The sequence below is a fragment of the Oncorhynchus mykiss genome, chromosome 17, assembly GCF_013265735.2.
Source record: "Oncorhynchus mykiss isolate Arlee chromosome 17, USDA_OmykA_1.1, whole genome shotgun sequence".
Lineage (NCBI taxonomy): Eukaryota > Metazoa > Chordata > Actinopteri > Salmoniformes > Salmonidae > Oncorhynchus > Oncorhynchus mykiss.
In genome coordinates this window covers 6,706,680-6,730,827 of record NC_048581.1, presented here as the reverse complement: position 1 = coordinate 6,730,827, position 24,148 = coordinate 6,706,680, and the positions used below count along the sequence as shown (strand labels likewise).

Sequence of the window (24,148 nt, the reverse complement as noted above, 5' to 3'; positions counted from 1 at the left end):
AGTGACTGAAGACACATTAGGGAAACCATATAAAAAGGAATCTGGTTGATATCCCTTTCAATGGTAAATAGGGATGCATAGGAATGCAGAGGCTTCAAAATAAGAGTCACTTCCTGATTGGATTTTTCTCAGGCTTTCGCCTGCAATATCAGTTCTGTTATATTCACAGACAATATTTTTACAGTTTTGGTAACTTTAGAGTGTTTTCTATCCTAAGCTGTCAATTATATGCATATTCTAGCACCTGGTCCTGAGAAATAGCCTGTTTACTTTGGGAACGTTATTTTTCCATAAATTAAAATAGTGCCCCCTAGTTTCAAGAGTTAATGTGCCATAACAGGTTTTAATGTGTTTGAGCCAATCAGTTGTGTTGTGACAAGGTATGGGGGTATACAGAAGATAGCCCTATTGGGTAAAAGGTGAAGTCCATATTATGTCAAGAACAGCTCAAATAAGCAAAGAGAAGCAACAGTCCATCATTACTTTAAGGACCACCACACGAATGGAAGACCCAGAGTTACTTCTGATGCATAAGTTCATTAGAGTTACCAGACTTAGAAATTGCAGCCCAAATAAATGCTTCACAAAGTTCAAGCAAGAGACACATCTCAACATCATCGGTTCAGAGGAGACTGCGTGAATCAGGCCTTCATGGTCGAATTGCTGCAAGGAAACCACTACTAAAGGACACCAATAAGAAGAAGAGACTTGCTTGGGCCAAGAAACATGAGCAAGGGACATTAGACCGGTGGATATCTGTCCTTGGGTCTGATGAGTCTTAATGTGAGATTTTTGGTTCCGAGCGTCATGTCTTTGTGAGACGAGGAGTAGATGAACAGATTATCTCCGCATGTGTGGTTCCCACCGTGAAGCATGGAGGAGGAGATGTGATGGTGTGTGGGTGCTTTGCTATTGACAATGTCAGTGATTTATTTATTCAAGTCACACTTAACCAGCATGACTACCACAGCATTCTGCAGCGATATGCCATCCCATCTGGTTTGGGCTTAGTCCCACTGTCATTTGTTTTTCAACAGGACAATGACCCAACACACCTCCAGGTTGTGTAAGAGCTATTTGACCAAGAAGGAGAGTGATGGAGTGCTGCATCAGATGACCTGGCCTACACAATCCCCCGTCCTCAACCAAATCGAGATAGTTTGGGATGAGTTGGATCGCAGAGTAAAGGAAAAGCAACCTACAAGTTCAAAATGTTGAAAATCTGTGAATGTCTAAATAAGAAATTGGTCCAATTAAACAGCAATGTGTCGAACCCTTTCAACAACGGGGAGATGTTACTGATGTGCTTTGTATCTGCGACGTAAAAACAAGTTTGATTTCCACACAAAATGACTTCTTTAGTTATTTTATGTTTAAGGAAGTGTGTAGGTCACATTATGTATCATACAGCTATGAATGTTATATATTTAGAACCAACTGTTCAATTGGAATCCAGCGACGTCTGTGTCTTCAGTGTCCTAGAACTGTCTAGGTTTTTGTGTTCTGACTTGTAAAACAGGATGAATAAAATAAGTAATGTAAACATAGCAGTAATTACCGGGAAGCTCTGCATTTGTTTTAAAATCACACTAAGATTGTTAAAACTGGCCTCAGGTTATTGAGAGATCTGATTTAGGATTTACCCTCGTAGCAAGGTTGTTTTATCATGTGGTTTCATTCATGTCTCTATTTAAAAATAACACTATCTTTGGCAGGAGAAAGAACAGACTCAGAGGAACCAGAGCCAGGGACGTCCAAACCAGCAAGACGACACCAGTGCTCCCACTGTGGAAAGAGTTGTAACCAGATAGCACACCTGAAACAACACGAGAGGATACACACAGGGGAGAAGCCTTACCACTGCTCCCAGTGTGGAAAGGGTTTCAACCAGTCAGGGGTGCTGAAACGGCACGAGAGAATACACACAGGAGAGAAGCCTTACCACTGCTCCCAGTGTGGAAAGTGTTTCAACCGGAAAGCATCCCTGAACCAACACGAGAGAATACACACAGGGGAGAAGCCTTACCACTGCCCCCAGTGTGGAAAGTGTTTCAACCAGTCTTGGGAGCTGAAACAACACGAGAAAATACACACAGGAGAGAAGCCTTACCACTGCTCCCAATGTGGAAAGTGCTTTGTCCGTTCGGGGGAGCTGAAACTACATGAGAGAATACACACAGGAGAGAAGCCTTACCACTGCCCCCAATGTGGAAAGTGTTTCAACCAGTCTTGGGAGCTGAAACGACACGAGAGAATACACACAGGAGAGAAGCCTTACCACTGCTCCCAGTGTGGAAAGCGTTTCAACCATTCAGGGAAGCTGAAACAACACGAGAGAATACACACCGGAGAGAAGCCTTACCACTGCTCCCATTGTGGAAAGCGTTTCAACCATTCAGGGAAGCTGAATCAGCATGAGAGAATACACACAGGAGAGAAGCCTTACCACTGCTCCCAATGTGGGAGGTGTTTCAACCAGTCGGGGACGCTGAAACAACACGAGAGAATACACACAGGAGAGAAGCCTTACCACTGCTCCCAATGTGGAAAGAGTTTCAACCAGTCGGGGACGCTGAAACGGCATGAGAGTACACACAGGAGAGAAGCCTTACCACTGCTCCCAATGTGGAACGCGTTTCGACCGGTTGGGGAAGCTGAAACAACATGAGATAATACACACAGGAGAGAAGCCCTACCGCTGCTCCCAATGTGGAAAGTGTTTCAACCGGTCGGGGAATCTGAAAAAACATGAGAGAATACACACAGGAGAGAAGCCCTACCGCTGCTCCCAATGTGGAAAGTGTTTCAACCGGTCGGGGAATCTGAAACAACATGAGAGAATACACACAGGAGAGAAGCCTTACCACTCCTCCCAGGGTGCAAAGCTTTTGCCCATTTAGGAAGCCTGAAAGAACACATTAGACTGCACACAGAGGAGAAGGCTTAGAAAAGCTCAGACTGTGGGAAAATATATTACTCATAAGTCACTTAAACGTCATTAGACAATCCACACAGGAGAGAGAAATTACTTCTCTTAGCGTGTATGTTGATATTTCACATCACATTGACTTAAAAATCATCAGAGAACATTGCTCCCGTTGTCTTATATTGTTGACTGACAATGTGTTTACCTGTCTTTACCAGATGAAATTAAATGGTACAGGGTATACTCAAACATATATTTGTTTGTTTTTATTAGAAAACATGAAGTGAATATGGAGTCTGTCAGTTTGAATATAAAGAAGATCAGGTTCCTTTTTTAAACTCTTTGTGTTTATCTGGGTGTGTCATTCCTCCAGCACTACAGATAATCAAGTGATATTTGGATGTGATGCATTAGTTCCATTGTTGACATTTGCATTGTTGGCCCACTGATGATTTAATGAAATGAACATGTTCAGACTCTGTAATGGAAAATGTTAATTGTTTGTGTGTCCACATAACTGAGTATGTGACTAACCTTGTGAAACTGTCCTATTATAAGCTCCTGTTCTTGGGACTATCATTCTGTGTTGCAAACCAATTTGCACCTGTGTCCTTGTATGAATAAAGTCCCGCCCAGGAATAGGAAACTATAAAGATATGTGCTCATCACCCAATGCTTCAGGAATTCAGACTGTCTACACTGCGCTGTGTAACTCTGTTATTCTCTCTGAGCTCAGAAATAAAGAATCTTGGTTTGACTTGGACTCCAGCAGATCCTTATTTTATAATATCCACCACAACTCTCCCACAGATTGCTGTTTATCATTGTCTCAATGAAGAGTTCCTCTTTCGACTTTCCTGGGGGCATTTACAAACCTCCCACTGGTTGAATAAACATTACCCGATAGATGAGATTATTATGAGTGAGAGCAATTATTTTATTTGTCAAATTGCAACCAAGCATCGGTCATCATGTCACCAGATTAAGACCCTCAAAATGTATTGGAATTGAGCATCAAGCTCATCACATGTATTTTCACCACCCTGTGAAGTTTATAACTTATTTCATCTGTAGCCTAATAAACTACGTGGTTTTCCAAGTTTTAGAGGGAGGACCACACAACATATGACGTGACTCCAAGTTAACTAAGACATGATGGTTATTATATAAATATTTGTACATAAAGGAGTTTCCATCGCCATTTCTCACTAAAACGTTTGTACTGACACAAAAAGACCCAATCATGTCAAACGAACTAACATATCGTGTCACGATTTATAAAAATGTTCAGGCATATCCTGTTTCCATCAGCCCGGTCATTACTTTTGAAATGGTTGGATCAATATCCACCTTCATGATGTGGATGAAGCCTGATTTGGAATGTCTGAGTAGTTCTATTTGATGTCATAATACACTCTGATAATCAAGTGATATTTGGAATGTCTGAGTAGTTCTATCTGATGTCATAATACACCCCTCTGATAATCAAGTGATATTTGGAATGTCTGAGTAGTTCTATATGATGTCATAATGATAGTGATACATTTGTTCCATTGTTTCCATGTCAGTTGGTTTCCCACTCTGATGATTTATATCTGACAGAGGGGCTTTAAATGAATAGTATGGTGACATCTTAGTGTGTCTTGAAATAGGATTATTAATCATAAACTCCTATAGCAACAATACACTGCAGCTTTGACATCAAGAAGAGAATGGGCTGATGGGTGGGGGTGCTACTCTATAGGTAAGGCTGTCCAATATGAATGTTCAATACACACAATAGGTTGGTTATGGAGGGTGATGTATCACCCAGACTCATATTTGTGTAAACTATACATAGTTGTGTTCTGTGGTTGTCACTAAGTTGGCTGATATCCCGTTTTATGGGGTCACTCCGCAGTTAAGGCTGTACAGTGCCTATACAAAGTCTACACTTTGCTCCTTTCATATTTCTTTTGATCCTGATAAACTCCCCAGTCCCTGCCAGTGACAAGCATACCCATAACATGATGCTGCCACCACAATACTTAATGTGTGGTCCGTCTTCAGGTCATCAGACTGTTAAATAGTCACCTCTAGCAGGCCTCCGCCCAGTACCCTGCCCTGAACTTTAGTCACTGTTACTAGCCGTCTACCACCCAGTACTCCACCCTGTATTCTAGTCAAGGCTCATCCTATATAACTACTGCTGTACACACCTTTTATATTCATATACGGTCCATAATGTCTAGACACACCATCATATACATTGTAAACCAACTGTATATATTTATATTCCAGACTCTGACATTCCTCCTTCTACCATTTCAATATTTCTAAATCCTTAAAAATAAATTATAGGGAAAATCAGTAGGTCACACAAATGACTATTTCTAAACAAAGATAATAGACAAGTAGAATGGGACAGGTTTCTTATACTATCTTTACTTACTCAGTGAAGAGACTCCAGGGACGGTGATGAAGGCTGTAGGAATGAAGATCAGACAGCAATACTGGTCCTGTGGTCAGGTGGGGGAGTGGTCGATCCAGCCAATGACTGTGAGGAAGCATGCGGGGAACAGGCTCATTTCTACTACCATTCTGGGGTCTGGATGCATGCCAACAAAGACTACAACTGCTTCAAACAATGGGAGTGGCTACCATTGACCACCACACTTTCTTTCATAACCAGGAAGCCCATGTTGAGCCATCAGTGTTACCACTATGGAAGAGGGAGCAGGATGCCATCATCCCTAAGAAAACCATGTTGAGCCGTCAGTGTTCTCACTATGGAAGAGGGAGCAGGAAGCCGTCATCCAGGGACAAGGACAAAGGTGCAGCACTGGTGTTAGTAGCTGATGACAGAAGTGACAGACTGGACACACAGCAAAGTTTGACGCGATCAGTGTTGTTGAGCAGAGAATCAACCAGATTGATTCACAGTCAGTGTTGAGGAGCAGAGAATCAACCAGAGAATCAACCAGATTGATTCACAGTCAGTGTTGTTGAGCAGAGAATCAACCAGAGAATCAACCAGAGAATCAACCAGAGAATCAACCAGGTTGTTGAAGTTATTCAGGTACATAATACATTTGATTTGTTTAATTCTGTTTTATTCAATTAGAATAATTTACTCTGAATGAGAACAATCACATCTGTGAGCGTTATGCATTATAACATCGATTGACTAAATGATGACGTTGACAGATTTGTAGTAAAACCAGGGTTGGAGTCAAATCCATTTAAATTCCAGTCAATTCAGAAAGTAAACCAAATTCCACATTTTCCTCATTGAAAACCATAGAAGAGAATTGGAATTTTCAGTTTACTTCCTGAATTTACTGGAATATTCTAAAATTGATTAAATTGGGAGGTTTTCCTCATGAATCTGCACAACAACACCCTATAATGACGAAGCAAAAACAGGATTTTAGAAATGTTTGCAAATGCATTTAAATATTAAAACTGAAATATCACATTTAAATAAGTATTCAGAACCTTAACTCAGTGCTTTGTTGAAGCACTTTTGGCAGTGATTATAGCCTCAAGCCGCCTTGGGTATAACACTACAATCTTGGCACCCCTGTATTTGTGGAGTTTTTCCCATTCTTCTCTGCAGATCCTCTCAAGATCTGTCAGGTTGGATGGAGAGCGTCACTGCGCAGCTATTTTCAGGATTTCTTCAGAGTTGTTCGATCGGGTTCAAATCCGGGCTCTGGCTGGGCCACTCAAGGACATTCAGAGACTTGTCCCAAAGCCACTTCTATGTTGTCTTCGCTGTGTGCTTAGGGTCGTTGTCCTGTTGGAAGGTGAACCTTTGCCCCAGTTTGAGGTCCTGAGTGCTCTTGAGCAGGTTTTCATCAATTATCTCTCTGTACTTTGCTCCGTTCATCTTTCCCTCAATCCTGACTAGTCTCCCAGTCCCTGCCGCTGAAAAACATCCCCACACCATGATGCTGCCACCACCACTCTTCACCGTAGGGATGGTGCCAGGTTTCCTCCAGACCTGACGCTTGGCATTCAGGCCAAAGAGTTTAATCTTGGTTTCATCAGATCAGAGACTCACGTCTGTAGCCATCAATTGCTTTGAAAGGCTGGTCTTGGCTCACACCCCACCATTATCCAAGAAACCCTGGACCCACTCTAATTTGCACACCGCCCCAACAGATCCACAAACGATGCAATCTCTATTGCACTCAACACTGCCCTTTCACATCTGGACAAAAGGAATACCTATGTACAGTCGTGGCCAAACTTTTTGAGATTGATACAAATATATATGTTCACAAAGTCTGCTGCCTCTGTTTGTACGACGGCAATTTGAAGATACTCCAGAATCTTATGAAGAGTGATCAGATGAATTGCAATTAATTGCAAAGTCCCTCTTCGTCATGCAAATGAAGTGAATCCCCCCCCAAAACATTTCCACTGCATTTCAGCCCTGCCACAAAAGGACCAGCTGACATCATGTCAGTGATTCTCTCGTTAACACAGGTGTGAGTGTTGACGAGGACAAGGCTGGAGATCACTCTGTCATGCTGATTGAGTTCAAATTTTGTATTTTGTATTTAATTTTTTACCTTTATTTAACTAGTTAAGAACAAATTCTTCCAGAATAACAGACTGGAAGCTTCAAAAGGAGGGTGGTGCTTGGAATCATTGTTCTTCCTCTGTCAACGATGGTTACCTGCAAGGAAACACGTGCCGTCATCATTGCTTTGCACAAAAAGGGTTTCACAGGCCAGTAAGATTGCACCTAAATCAACCATTTATCGGATCATCAAGAACTTCAAGGAGAGCGGTTCAATTGTTGTGAAGAAGGCTTCAGGGCGCCCAAGAAAGTCCAGCAAGCGCCAGGACCGTCTCCTAAAGTTGATTCAGCTACGGGATCGGGGCACCATCAGTACAGAGCTTGCTCAGGAATGGCAGCAGGCAGGTGTGAGGGCAGCAGGCAGGTGTGAGAGCATCTGCACGCACAGTGAGGCGAAGACTTTTGGAGGATGGCCTGTTGTCAAGAAGGGCAGCAAAGAAGCCCCTTCTCTCCAGGAAAAATATCAGGGACAGACTGATGTTTTGCAAAAGGTACAGGGATTGGACTGCTGAGGACTGGGGTAAAGTCATTTTCTCTCATGAATCCCATTTACGATTGTTTGGGGCATCCGGAAAAAAGCTTGTCTGGAGAAGACAAGGTGAGTGCTACCATCAACCCTGTGTCATGCCAACAGTAAAGCATCCTGAGACCATTCAAGTGTGAGGTTGCTTCTCAGCCAAGGGAGTGGGCTCACTCAAAAATGTTCCTCAGAACACAGCCATGAATAAAGAATGGTACCAATACATCCTCCGAGAGCAACTTCTCCCAACCATCAATCAATCATCAGTTCAATCCTCAAGAGGCGGGTGGACCAACAAAAACCCACAAATTCTGACAAACTCCAAGCATTGATTATGCAAGAATGGGCTGCCATCAGTAGCCCATTGTCTTCGCTGTGTGCTTAGGGTCGTTGTCCTGTTGGAGGTTCACCTTCATAGGCTGTCATTGTAGATAAGAATTTGTTCTGACTTACCTAGATAAAAAATGCTCAGCCCCCTCCTGTACTCCCTGTTCACTCATGACTGCATGGCCAGACACGACTCCCACACCATCATTAAGTTCGCTGATCACTGACAACAACAACAAGAAAGCCTACAGGGAGGAGGTCAGAGACCTGGTTGTGTGGTGCCAGGACATCAACCATTCCCTCAATGTGATCAAGATAAAGGAGATGATTGTGGACTACAGGAAAAGGAGGACCAAGCACGCCCCATTCTCATCGACGGAGCTGTAGTGGAGCAGGTTGAGAGTTTCAAGTTCCTTGGTGTCCGCATCAACAACAAACTATCATGGTCCAAGCACACCAAGACAGTCGTGAAGAGGGAACGACAAAACCTATTCCCCCTCAGGACACTGAAAAGATTTGTCATGGGTCCTCAGATCCTCAAAACGTTCTACAGCTGCACCATCGAGAGCATTGATGATTGCCTGGTTTGGCAACTGCTCGGCCTCTGACCGCAAGGCACTACAGAGGGCAGTGCGTACGGCCCAGTACATCACTAGGGCCAAGCTTCCTGCCACTCAGGACTTCTATACCAGGCGGTGTCAGAGGGACTGCCCGCCCCACCCCCCCACCCCTTTACGCTGCTGCTACTCTCTGTTTATTATCTATGCGTAGTCACTTTAACTCTACCTACATGTGCACATTGCCTCATTTACCTTGACTAACCGGTGCCCCAGCACATTGACTCTGTACCGGTACCCCCTGTAAATAGCCTCCACATTTCCTCGCTATTGTTATTTTACTGCTGCTCTTTAATTATTTGTTACTTTTATTTCATCATTCTTTTTAAACATAACAATTTTTTTACTTAACAAGTATTTTTCTTAACTGCATTGTTGGTGAAGGGCTTGTAAGTAAGCATTTCACTAAGGTCTACACCGGTTGTATTCGGCACGTGACAAATAATATTTAATTTGATTTTCATACCTTTCTAATAAAACACTTTTCAACCCATATGATCTATTACATAATAAAAGTCTAAAAAAACGTATACAAATATCATGTCATAGTGAATTCATGACATGTGAACGAACAAGCCTTTTCATACTTTATAATATGGCTATACAGTGGGGAGAACAAGTATTTGATAGCCTGCAAAATCGGCAGGTTTTCAGACTTACAAAGCATGTAGAGGTCTGTCATTTTTATCATAGATACACTTCAACCGTGAGAGACGGAATCTAAAACAAAAATCCAGAAAATCACATTTAATGATTTTTAAGTAATTAATTTGCATTTTATTGAGACCCAGAGTTACTTCTGCTGCAGAGGATAAGTTGATTAGAGTTACCAGTCTCAGAAATTGCTGCCCAAATAAATGCTTCACAGAGTTGAACTAACAGACACATCTCAATATCAACTGTTCAGAGGAGACTGTGTGAATCAGGCCTTCATGGTTGAATTGCTGCAAAGAAACCACTACTCAAGGACAGCAAAAAGAAGAAGAGACTAGCTTGGGCCAAGAAACACGAGCAAGCCTTCACATTGACCCTGTACTGGTACCCCCTATATATAGCCTCCACATTGACCCTGTACTGGTACCCCCTATATATAGCCTCCACATTGACTCTGTACTGGTACCCCCTGTATACAGCCTCCACATTGACTCTGTACTGGTACCCCCTGTATATAGCCTCCACATTGACTCTGTACTGGTACCCCCTGTATATAGCCTCCACATTGACTCTGTACTGGTACCCCCTGTATATAGCCTCCACATTGACTCTGTACTGGTACCTCCTGTATATAGCCTTCACATTGACCCTGTACTGGTACCCCCTATATATAGCCTCCACATTGACTCTGTACTGGTACCTCCTGTATATAGCCTTCACATTGACCCTGTACTGGTACCCCCTGTATATAGCCTTCACATTGACCCTGTACTGGTATCTCCTGTATATAGCATCCACATTAACTCTGTACTGGTTCCTCCTGTATATAGCCTCCACATTAACTCTGTACTGGTACCTCCTGTATATAGCCTCCACATTAACTCTGTACTGGTTCCTCCTGTATATAGTCTCCACATTGACTCTGTACTGGTACCCCCTGTATATAGCCTCCACATTGACTCTGTACTGGTACCCCCTGTATATAGTCTCCACATTGACTCTGTACCGGTACCTCCTGTATATAGCCTCCACATTGACTCTGTACTGGTACCCCCTGTATATAGTCTCCACATTGACTCTGTACTGGTACCTCCTGTATATAGCCTCCACATTGACTCTGTACTGGTACCCCCTGTATATAGTCTCCACATTGACTCGGTACTGGTACCTCCTGTATATTGACTCTGTACTGGTACCTCCGGTATATAGCCTCCACATTGACTCTGTACTGGTACCTCCTGTATATAGTCTCCACATTGACTCTGTACTGGTACCCCCTGTATATAGCCTCCACATTGACTCTGTACTGGTACCTCCGGTATATAGCCTCCACATTGACTCTGTACTGGTACCTCCTGTATATAGTCTCCACATTGACTCTGTACTGGTACCCCCCGTATATAGTCTCCACATTGACTCTGTACTGGTACCCCCTGTATATTGACTCTGTACTGGTACCTCCTGTATATTGACTCTGTACTGGTACCTCCGGTATATAGCCTCCACATTGACTCTGTACTGGTACCTCCTGTATATAGCCTCTACATTGACTCTGTACTGGTACCCCCTGTATATAGCCTCCACATTGACACTGTACTGGTACCTCCTCTATATATATCCTCTGATTGAGAACCAATCTAGGCAGTTGTATTCAGCGCATGTGACAAATAATATTTGATTGTAACTAAATATGCAGTTTCAATGTTACGGTCTTTGATACAATTATATTTCTGAAACTCAGGCTGTGTGTGTTTATCTGCGTCATTCCTTGATCATTCCTTGTGGTCCTGTAGCTCAGTTGGTGGAGTATAGTGCTTGTTAAACCAGGGTAGTGGGTTTGATTCCTGGGACCACCCATATGTAAAGTGTTTGCACACATGACTGCAAATCCCTTTGGATAAAAGTGTCTGCTACATTGCAGATGTATCCACTGATTATACCAAACATCTGGAACACCTTCCTAATATGGAGTTGGACCCTCCCCTTTTCCCCTCTAAACCGCCTCAATTCGTCGGGGCATGGACTCTACAAGGTGTCGAAAGCATTCCACAGGGATGCTGGCCCATGTTGACTCCAATGCTTCCCACAATTGTGTCAAGTTGGCTGGGTGTCCTTTGGGTGCAGTGGGGTCTCCTCAGAGGAGGAAGGGGAGAACCATCGTCCTCAGTTATTTTCACAAAAATTAAAATGGTAAAATATTTAAAAGTGGTCCTTTTTAGATAAAACTATACTAAATATAATCACGTCACCAAATAATTTATTAAAACATACTATTTTGCATCCTCCATCCTCCTCTAGGTACATTGACTTCAATACAAAACCTAGGAGGCTCATGGTTCTCAAGCCCTTCCATAGACTTACACAGTAATTATGACAACTTCCGGAGGACGTCCTCCAACCTATCAGAGCTCTTGCAGCATGAACTGACATGATGTCCAACCAATGAAAGGATCAGATAATGTATCTAGTACTGAAAGCATAAGCTACAGCTAGCTAGCACTGCAGTGCATAACATGTGGTGAGTAGTTGACTAAAAGAGATAAAAATACAATAGTTGAACAGTTTTGAACAAATTATTTTATTCCAAAATGAAGGAGAAGCGAGAGAGAGATATTTCGTCATTTATTTTCCACTTTCATTTTCACTTACTTAGCTAGCAAATGCAGCTATCTAGTTTAGTCTACTCAAACACTTGGCTCAAACAGAGGGATGCTATGTTAGCTACCTGGCTATGACTATCCAACACAACACTGGAACTCTTCCAAGTCAAGGCTAGCTTTTGGTTTTACTAATTTATTGCCACTGGGACCCGCCAAGGTAAGTGCTAAACTGCTTACTGACTGTACACTGTAACGTTACTGCATGATTGTAGCAGGTTTACTCACGAGTTAGTTCTATTAGCTCTGTTGACTATGATGTTATTTTAGCTAATATGGTGACAACAATGTAAGCTGTGTGTAGCAGTTATGAAATGGTTTGGCTTGGAAAGGTTTTTTCTCCTGGTGACATACAGCTGATGTGTTGTGCATTGAAGTACAGAAACAAAGGGAGAAGGTGATAAGAGGAGAGCACATAGATGCAAGAAGGAATACAACGTGTCTGTAATGAAAGTGAACTGTGTTTATGCATGATCAGGGGTGTATTCATTCCACCGATTCTGTTGACAAACATTTAAATGGAACAAAACGGGGATAAACATACCTGAATTTGTCCAGTGATATCTCTATTTCAGCTAGATGCAGGCGAGAGTGTGCAAGGCAGTATTGAATGTGTCACTGTCTGTCTATGTGTCACTGTCTGTCATCGCTAAATTTTCTCTCGACCTGTGTGAACCTACATTCTAAACTTTCATTCATAGGCTAGGTTGCTACCTCATGATGGGTATAGGGACAATTAGAGTATCATGTAGTAGCCTAAACCTATTGCTGTTACATTGAACAGGGTGAGTGAAATATGAATGACAGTCATCCAATATGCTGTAATAGAATTAAGGCCATGCTCATGAAAAAACAAATCGTCCTGCCTCATCTTAAACGGCACTAACCTCCACTGTTTGGGTGGTGGACCACTCTTGGTACACATGGGAAACTGTTGAGCTGAAAAACCCAGCAGCGTTGCAGTTCTTGACACAAACCGGTGCGCCTGGCACCCACTACCATACCCCGTGCAAAGTAACTTAAATATTTTGTCTTCCCCATTAACTCTCCAAATGGCACACATGCACAATCCATGTCTCATGTCTCAAGGCTTAAAAATCCTTGTTTAACCTGTCTCCCCCCTTCATCTACACGGATTGAAGTGGATTTAACAAGTGACATCAGTAAAGGATCATAGCTTTAGCCTGGATTCACCTAGTCTTTCTAAGTCATGGAAGGAGCAGCTGTTCTTAATGTTTTGTCTACCCAGTGTAAAGCACTACAGATAATCAAGTGCTATTTGCATGTGATGCATTTGTTCTGTTGTTTACAGGATGATTTGTATCTTATAGAGCGTGGCTTTAAGGGAAGAGTATGGTCACATCTAGACAAAAACGATTGTGAAAAATTAACAGAGTAAATGTGTATAAACACACTTCCTATTCATAGAAGTATTTATTCATCATCTACATATTCATATTACGCTTTTACGTCTGTATACAGGAAAGTAGTAGTTGTATGACGAAAGAGAAAATATATCAGCTTATTGTTAAATAATTATGACGTTATTTCCAATACAAAAAGTGTAGTAACTATTGTTTCCAAACTGCGTTACCCACTCCAGCCAGCAGATGGAGACGAGCGTCTTTCAGGTGATGCTTCTTTCGTGACGTATAATGGACTGGACGGACGCTTCTTCAGGAACAACAAGGCGCCAACTCTTTCAACCACGTCGGTAGCTTGCTAGCCAACATAAAACTGAAAGATTGACGTTTTAGACCATGCTAATGTACATTATCTAATCTCAGTGTTTTAAACGATTTTCGGTTAACGTATCAACTGGTTCAATTTGCAAACGTGTTAAAGATTGATACTGAGCCTAGCACTAGGCTAGACGCTAATGCTAGCTAGCTAGCTAACATCCCTGACCATGAGCTCACTAAACTACTCCTCCCTTGCTAATGAAGAGGGGGTCTGCTGTATGGAGAAAGAATCTTTCAGAATGAAAAAGGAGGAAGAGGAGGCTGTTATAGTGAAAGAAGAGAAAGAACCGTTTAGAGAGGAAGATGATGCTATCTCAATAAAGGTGAAGGAGGAAGACGTTTTGGGGGTGAAAGAGGAAGAGACAGAATATCAGATTAACACCAGTGAGTACTGTCTTAAACAGGGACACAAACTATGCCGTTGTTGAACTAATGTGGGGTTTGAAAGTGGCATTCTACTGAAGTTCTACACTTGAATATGTTGTTCAGTACTGTAGGAATTGTTAAAGGGTCAATCTGCCATTGGTTCATATATTTTAGGGACTTTTCAATTAGATGTATTGAATTTTCCATGTGGCCTATATTGAAGTTCCCCTCATCTAATATAACAGGTTGTTAAAATTCTATATTGGTGCATATTTTCTACTTAAAATAACAAAGGGATGCAAAAGCCACCCATTTTGTGGAACGACCCTTTTACATTTGCATCACAAACAATATTTTAGGAAATCATGATGAAAGTGGCCATTTTAGACATATGCATGCCTCTTGTAAGACTCTATGATTGCAATAGATGGTCATAAGTTTACCATCTGTTTGATGTTCTCATTCACACAGGAGAGACACATGACTATCGTGGATCCTCTGGGGAGCCTCAACAACATCCTGATGCTGACGAGGAAGAGAAGAGTCTCTCCAGATCAGAACACCAGATGGTACAGCTTGGTCTGGTCTAGCATACAGCTTGGTCTGGTCTAGCATACAGCTTTCTCTATTGGGGTCTGGGCTGGGTTTCTGTAGAGCACTTCATGACAACAGTGACATCAGCATCCATAATGATGTGCGTCTGTGTCCCCTCTTTATGGTTACCAGGACAACGCTAGCCCTTCCACCCTCTCGGAGTCCCCGTGTCATGCCTCTCCTGTTAGCACCTTGCTGCTGGTGGACTGCAGGAAAACAATGGGGCTGAGTGGAACTGTGGGAGGAGGAGAAGAGAGGAAAGGATCAGATTTGACTCAAAGTAAGTGCTGTAGTTTAGTTTGAACAAATAAATAGATATATTCATTGGTATCTGTTACCACGACAACCAGCAGAGTTCTGTTCGTTGTCAGGAAGATAGACTGATGGATATGGATGTTATGAATATCATAACACTGAAAAAGGATTCTGCCAATGAAAAGAGAGAAATCAGTAGACCATATAAAACCTTGATTAAAGTCAGCTTTGGAGAGAAAGTTTCAAGATGATCCAATGTAAGGTGCTTGTTTTACAAAAACTTTTTCTCAAAACATTATGGATGTTACATTGCCTGTCCCAGTCAACCCCCCTATCTTTACTAGACTGTAGAACAGGCAAACTAAACTCAAGACACTGTTAATTAATAAACTAATACTGGAGGAAAGCTGTGATCAGGCTGCCTACTCAAGAGAAAGCTTCGAACTGTAACCAGTGCCTGCAACCTGGTTCAGGTTATCAATCAACCTACCAGGGTAGTTACAAACAGTCCAGAAATTGAATCAACATATTTTGATCATATCTTTACTATTGCTGCAGAAATGTGTTTGAAAGCAGTATCCAAATTCATCGGCTGTTGTGATCACAATATAGTAGTCATATCTAGGACAAGCAAAGTTCCAAAAGGCTGGGCCTAATGTTCTATATAAGAGGTCATACAATTGTTTGTGGTGATTCCTATGTTGTTGATGTTATTAGGTTGTTTATTTTCACAGTAATTAACTCACGGACACTAGAGAAGCTTTAACCAAGTTTAATTATTCCCAAAGGTTCTGTACATCTGTAATTCAGACAACCCAACATTTGTTCCATCCAGATATATATCCCACTTAAGACACTCCTCCTTCTCTCCAATCCTTACATCTTATGGTTCCACAGGAAGAGAGTTTAGAGGGTAACAGGATACCAGACCTTTATCTCCCTGATGAGAATCTGTCCTGACCTCAACCTCTCCTTCATCTAATCCACAGATGTTCGTCTGCCTCCCCTGTTTCACACTTTGCTCTCCTCTCGTCCACCCAACACATTCCAAAGCCACCTGTCTTTCTTCAGAGAACCATTAACTTCTGACATAACAGCCAGTCTCTTTCACTTCCTATCACTTCTTTAATGTCTCCATGTTCAAAGTTTGGCCGATTCCAACAATGAAAACAATATTTGTTGGTCCGTGGTGTGTAATGACGAGCAACCAGACGCTGCCCTTGACACGTTTATGAAATTGCTTATCCCAGTTACTAATAAGCAAGCACCCATTAAGAAAATGACTAAAAACTGTTAAATCCACGTGGATTGATGAGGAATTTAAAAATGGTATGATGAAGAGGGAGGCAAAAGAGATGGCATATAGGTCTGGCTGAATAACTGATTGGCAAACCTATTGCAAATTGAGAAATCATGTGACTAAACTGAATAAAAAGAAGAAACTACACTATGAAACAAAGATAAATGACATGAAGAATGATTGTAAAAAGCTTTGGAACACCTTCAATTACATTTTGGGTAAAACAATCAACAATGGCATGGTGTCTGACAACGTGGATGGAAAATGATTGAGGATAATAGTGGCCGATATAGCCAGTTCTATTCGCATTATCTTCAATTTAAGCCCACTAGAAAGTGTGTTCCCTAGTGAGACAGCATAGGATAACACAGCATTATCGGCATAATTCATCGTTCAGCTTTGTCTCCTAAAACATGTTATTTTCTCAAACTCAGAACCATAAACCAATCCTCCAGGCATATATCAAATCCATCCTATCTTGACAAGATCACAGAGACACACTGACTGGCACACAGACATTGTGGAGCCAAGAGATACACGCTTGACCTCTCCCCTCTCTCCGGCCCAAACAACTTAGTCTTGACATAGAACAGATACTGCAACCCCGCCACAGTATTATACAAAAATAACATTCTGATGAGAAGTAACTTACAAACATATGATGAATATAAAACATCTATGTTACCAACCAATTCTGATTATTCCCCAACACCTGTCTAACAGAACACAGTGTTCTTTAATGGAAGCCTGTACAACAAAATCAAGGTAGAATCAGGAATTCCCCAGGGCAGCTGTTTGGCACCTTCTTTTTTCAATCTTTACCAACAACATGCCAGTGACATTTAAGTAAAGCCAGTGTGTCTATGTATGCGGATGACTCAACACTGTACACGTCAGCTACTACAGCGACTGAAATGACTGCAACATTTAACATAGAGCTGCAGTTAGTTTGAGAATGGGTGGCAAGGAATAAGTTAGTCCTAAATATTTCTGATCACCTTAAGTTACATGGCCTACTACGCTAATTCTGTAGCGGTGGGGGGTAAATATGAAGATTTTGTTGGTGCGCCAGGCAGGTATTAACCCTAGTTATTAAAGTTAGTTATTACATATTATAACATTGTTATTATTATTATTAAATATTATTACATCCGAAAGGATGAGAGTAGAATAGATAGAGTGATGCTTCCAGACACATTCTAAACATGGTGGAGACTTAGAGGACTGTAGCATCTAATGATGAAGCATTATGGAGTCTTAAAGGAGGACTGTAGCATCTAATGATGAACCATTATGGAGTCTTAAAGGAGGACTGTAGCATCATGTAGCATCATCATCACTGTAGTCACCGGGAATTCATTTCAATTAACATGTGTGCCTTTTTTAGAAGTTGAGTTGTGGAATTTCTTTCCTTATAACCTGTTTGGGATAGGGGGCAGTATTTTCACGTCTGGATGAAAAGCGTTCCCAAAGTAAACTACCTGCTACCTGCCGAGAAGCTAGGATATGCATATAATTGGTAGGTTTGGATAGAAAACACTCTAAAGTTTCTAAAACTGTTAAAATAATGTCTGTGTGTATATCATAACTTATTTGGCAGGTGAAACCCCGAAGACAAACCATCCAGGAGGAATTTTTTGTTGTTGAGGTGACTCTGTTTTCAAATGGTTTTGTGTGGCACTTGGTTGCAGTTCCTATTGCTTCCACTAGATGTCAACAGTCTTTAGAAATTGGTTGATGTTTTTCTTTAGAGAAATGAAGAAGTTCGGCTATTCAGAACGAGGGTCCAGCCTCGTGCTCTCTAATGTTTTGATGCGCACTCCAGGTTGGATTAGGAAAGTTGTTTCAAATGTTTGGACAGCATTTACAGGTATCGTATTAGATATTTTGTAGTCATGCTGGGCGAGTTGAAACCAGTGTTTTTATTTAAATCAAACGCGCCAAATAAATGGACATTTTGGAGATATAACAACGGAATTAATCGAACAAAAGGACCATTTGTGATGTTTATGGGACAAATTGGAGTGCCAAAAGAAGAAGCTCTTCAAAGGTAAGGCACGAATTATATCGTTATTTCTGAGGTTTGTGTCGTGCCTGGCGGGTTGAAATATGATTGTCATGTGTTTGTTTTATGGGGTGCTGTCCTCAGATAATCGCATGGTTCGCTTCTGCCGTAAAGCCTTTTTGAAATCCGACACGGTGGCTAGATTAACAAGAAGTTAAGCTTTGCACTTGTGAATGCATGAAAGTTAAATATTTCTAATAAATTAAAAAATACTTTGCAATTTCACAGGATGTTGTCAACGTTCCGCCAGCAGGTTTTAATGTGTTTTAACCTTTTGGAACTACTCCTCCCGGATCCGGGAGAATTGTCATCAACTACACTAATTAGCATAACGCAACGGACAAAAAATCTTACTAGAAAATATTCATATTCATGAAATCACAAGTGAAATATAGTGAAACACAGCTTAGCCTTTTGTTAATCACCCTGTCATCTCAGATTTTGAAATTATGCTTTACAGCCAAAGCAAGACAAGCATTTGTGTAAGTTTATCGATAGCCTAGCATAGTATTATGTCCAGCTAGCAGCAGGGAGCTTGGTCACGAAAATCAGAAAAGCAATCAAATTCAATCGTTTACCTTTGATGAGCTTCGGATGTTTTCACCCACGAGACTCCCAGTGAGACAGCAAATGTTAATTTTGTTCCATAAAGATGATTTTTTATAGCCAAAATACCTCTGTTTATTCTTCACGTTTTGTTGAGAAAAAAACTCCAAATTAGATCCATAATACCGACAGAAACATGGCAAACCTTTTTTATAATCAATCCTCAAGGTGTTTTTCAAATATTTATTTGATAATATATCAACCAGGACAATTGGCTTTTCACGAGGAGCGAGAGGCACAATGGCCGCCTTTGTCTATTACGCACAAATCAATCTGAGAGCCACCACCTGACCACTGACACAATGTTGTCGTTCACGCTCATTTTTCAAAATAAAAACCTGAAACTATGTCTAGTGACTGTAGACACATTAGGGAAGCTATAGAAAAAGGAATCTGGTTGATATCCCTTTCAATGGTCAATAGGGATGCATAGGAACGCAGAGGTTTCAAAATGAGAGTCACTTCCTAATTGGATTTTTCTCAGGCTTTCGCCTCCAATATCAGTTCTGTTATATTCACAGACAATATTTTTACAGTGTTGGAAACGTTTGTGTTTTCTATCCTAAGCTGTCAATTATATGCATATTCTAGCACCTGGTCCTGAGAAATAGCCCGTTTGAACGTTATTTTTCCAAAAATGAAAATAGTGCCCCCTAGTTTCAAGAGTTAATGTGCTATAACAGGTTTTAATGTATTTGAGCCAATCAGTTGTGTTGTGACAAGGTAGGGGGGTATACAGAAGATAGCCCTATTGGGTAAAAGACAAAGTCCATATTATGTCAAGAACAGCTCAAATAAGCAAAGAGAAGCAACAGTCCATCATTACTTTAAAGACCACCACACGAATGGAAGACCCAGAGTTACTTCTGATGCATAAGTTCATTAGAGTTACCAGACTTAGAAATTGCAGCCCAAATAAATGCTTCACAAAGTTCAAGCAACAGACGCATCTCAACATCATCGGTTCAGAGGAGACTGCGTGAATCAGGCCTTCATGGTCGAATTGCTGCAAGGAAACCACTACTAAAGGACACCGATAAGAAGAAGAGACTTACTTGGGCGAAGAAACATGAGCAATGGACATTAGTGGTGGATATCTGTCCTCTGATGAGTCCAAATTTGAGTATTTGGTTCCGAGCGTCATGTCTTTTTGAGACGAGGAGTAGATGAACAGATTATCTCCGCATGTGTGGTTCCCACCGTGAAGCATGGAGGAGGAGATGTGATGGTGTGCGGATGCTTTGCTATTGACAATGTCAGTGATTTAATTATTCAAGTCACACTTAACCAGCATGACTACCACAGCATTCTGCAGCTATATGCCATCCCATCTGGTTTGGGATTAGTCCCACTGTCATTTGTTTTTCAACAGGACAATGACCCAACACACCTCCAGGTTGTGTAAGAGCTATTTGACCAAGATGGAGTGCTGCATCAGATGACCTGGCCTCGACCTCACCCAAATCGAGATGGTTTGGGATTAGTTGGATCGCAGAGTGAAGGAAAAGCAGCTTACAAGTTCTCAGCATATATGGGAACTCCTACAAGACTGTTGGAAAAGGATTCCAGGTGAAGCTGGTTGAGAGAAAGCAAGGGTGGCAACTTTTGAAGAATAAAATATATATTTTATTCTAACACTTGTGGTTACTACATGATTCCATGTGTTTTTTAATAATTTTGATGTCTTCTCCATTATTTTACTATGTAGAAAATAGTAAAAATGAAGAAAACCCCTTGAATGAGTAGGTGAGTCCAACCTTTTGACTGGTACTGTACATTCAATTCCGTAACAGCTCCAGTGGACATTCCTGCAGTCAGCATGCCAATTGCCCGCTCCCTCAGAGATCTGTGGCATTGTTGTGTGACCAAACTGCACATTTTCGAGTAGCCTTTTATTACCCCCAGCACAGGGTGCACCTGTGTAACAATCACGCTGTTCAATCAGCTTCTTGATATGCCACACCTGTCAGGGATGTAAAAAATTCTGCAATCTTTTTTTTCAGCTCATGAAACATCCAACACTTTACATGTTGCGTTTATATTTTTGTTTATTGTTGTTACTATCAGTTTTAGGAACATTTACCCAAATATTTCACCTTATTTTTTACTTTACCCAAAATATGACCTCAGCGATAATCAAAATGTTGAAAATCTGTGAATGTCTAAATAAGAAATTGGTCCAATTAAACAGCAATGTGTCGAACCCTTTCAACAACGGGGAGATGTTACTGATGTGCTTTGTATCTGCGACGTAAAAACAAGTTTGACTTCCACACAAAATTACTTCTTTAGTTATTTGATGTTTAAGGAAGTGTGTAGGTCACATTCTGTATCATACAGCTATGAATGTTATATATTTAGAACCACCTGTTCAATTGGAATCCAGTGACGTCTGTGTCTTCAGTGTCCTAGAACTGTCTAGGTTTTTGTGTTCTGACTTGTAAAACAGGATGAATAAAATAAGTAATGCAAACATAGCAGTAATTACCAGGAAGCTCTACATTTGTTTTAAAATCACACTAAGATTGTTAAAACTGGCCTCAGGTTATTGAGAGATCTGATTTAGGATGCAAGGTTGTTTTATCATGTGGTTTCATTCGGGTCTCTATTTAAAAATAACACTATCTTTGGCAGGAGAAAGACCAGACTCAGAGGAACCAGAGCCAGGGACGTCCAAACCAGCAAGACGACACCAGTGCTCCCACTGTGGAAAGAGTTGTAACCAGAAAGCACAACTGAAAGCTCATGAGAGAATACACACAGGAGAGAAGCCTTACCACTGCTCCCAATGTGGAAAGTGTTTCAACCAGAGAGGAGACCTGAAACAACATGAGAGAATACACACAGGAGAGAAGCCTTTTCACTGCTCCCAGTGTGGAAAGTGTTTCAACCATTCAGGGAAGCTGAAACGGCATGAGAGAATACACACAGGAGAGAAGCCGTACCACTGCTCCCAATGTGGAAATTGTTTCGCCAGTTCGGGGGTGTTGAAACAACACGAGAGAATACACACAGGAGAGAAGCCTTACCACTGCTCCCAATGTGGAAAGTGTTACGCCCGGTCGGGGATGCTGAAAGAACATGAGAGAATACACACAGGAGAGAAGCCTTACCACTGCTCCCAATGTGGAAAGTGTTTCAACTATTCGGGGATGCTGAAAGAACATGAGAGAATACACACAGGAGAGAAGCCTTACCACTGCTCCCAATGTGGAAAGTGTTTTAACCATTCAGGCAAGCTGAAACGGCATGAGAGAATACACACAGGAGAGAAGCCTTACCACTGCTCCCAATGTGGAAAGTGTTTCATCAGTTCGGAGGTGCTGAAACGGCATGAGAGAATACACACAGGAGAGAAGCCTTACCACTGCTCCCAATGTGGAAAGTGTTTCAACCATTCGGGGATGCTGAAGGAACATGAGAGAATACACACAGGAGAGAAGCCGTACCACTGCTCCCAATGTGGAAAGTGTTTCACCCTGAGAGGACACCTGAAACAACACGAGAAAATACACACAGGAGAGAAGCCTTACCACTGCTCCCAATGTGGAAAGTGTTTCGTCCGTTTGGGGGACCTGAAACTACATGAGAGAATACACACAGGAGAAAAGCCTTACCACTGCTCCCAATGTGGAAAGTGTTTCACCCGGTCGGGGATGCTGAAACGACATGAGAGAATACACACAGGAGAGAAGCCTTACCACTGCTCCCAATGTGGAAAGTGTTTCACCCGGTCGGGGATGCTGAAACAACATGAGAGAATACACACAGGAGAGAAGCCTTACCACTCCTCCCAGGGTGCAAACCATTTGCCCATTTAGGAAGCCTGAAAGAACACATTAGACTGCACACAGAGGAGAAGGGTTATAAAAGCTCAGACTGTGGGAAAACACATTACTCATAAGTCACTTAAACGTCATTAGAGATTCCACACAGGAGAGAGAAATTACTTCTCTTAGCGTGTATGTTGATATTTCACATCACATTGACTTAAAATTCATCAGAGAACATACACAGTGCTCCCGTTGTCTTATATTGTTGACTGACAATGTGTTTACCTGTCTTTACCAGATGAAATTAAATGGTACAGGGTATACTCAAACATATATTTGTTTGTTTTTATTAGAAAACATGAAGTGAATATGGAGTCTGTCAGTTTGAATATAAAGGAGATCAGGTTCCATGTGTTTAAATGGTCATTTTTTAAACTCTGACTGTGTTTATCTGGGTGTGTCATTCCTCCAGCACTACAGATAATCAAGTGATATTTGGATGTGATGCATTTGTTCCATTGTTGACATTTGCATTGTTGGCCCACTGATGATTTAATGAAATGAAAATGTTCAGACTCTGTAATGGAAAATGTTAATTGTTTGTGTGTCCACATAACTGAGTATGTGACTAACCTTGTGAAACTGTCCTATTATAAGCTCCTGTTTTTGGGACTATCATCCTGTGTTGCAAACCAATTTGCACCTGTGTCCTTGTATGAATAAAGTCCCGCCCAGGAACAGGAAACTATAAAGATATTTGCTAATCACTCAATGCTTCAGGAATTCAGACTGTCTACACTGCGCTGTGTAACTCTGTTATTCTCTCTGAGCTCAGAAATAAAGAATCTTGGTTTGACTTGGACTCCAGCAGATCCTTAGTTTATAATATCCACCACAACTCGCCCATGGATTGCTGTTTATTATTGTCTCAATGAAGAGTTCCTCTTTCCACTTTCCTGGGGGCATTTACAACGCTCCCACTGGTTGAATAAACGTTGTTACCCAAATTATGAGATTATTATTTTATTTGTCAAATGGCAACCAAGCATCGATCATCATGTCACCAGAATAAGAACCTCAAAATGTATTGGAAAGGAGCATCAAGCTCATCACATGTAGTTTCACCACCCTGTGAAGTTCATAACTTATTTCATCTGTAGCCTAATAAACTACATA

General features: G+C 41.4%; 1 pseudogene; it reads left to right on the top strand.

Annotated features, from left to right (window-relative positions):
* The first annotated feature begins 1,130 nt into the window (after positions 1–1,130).
* Positions 1,131–23,828, top strand: LOC118940069 (annotated as a pseudogene).
* The last annotated feature ends 320 nt before the right edge of the window (positions 23,829–24,148 follow it).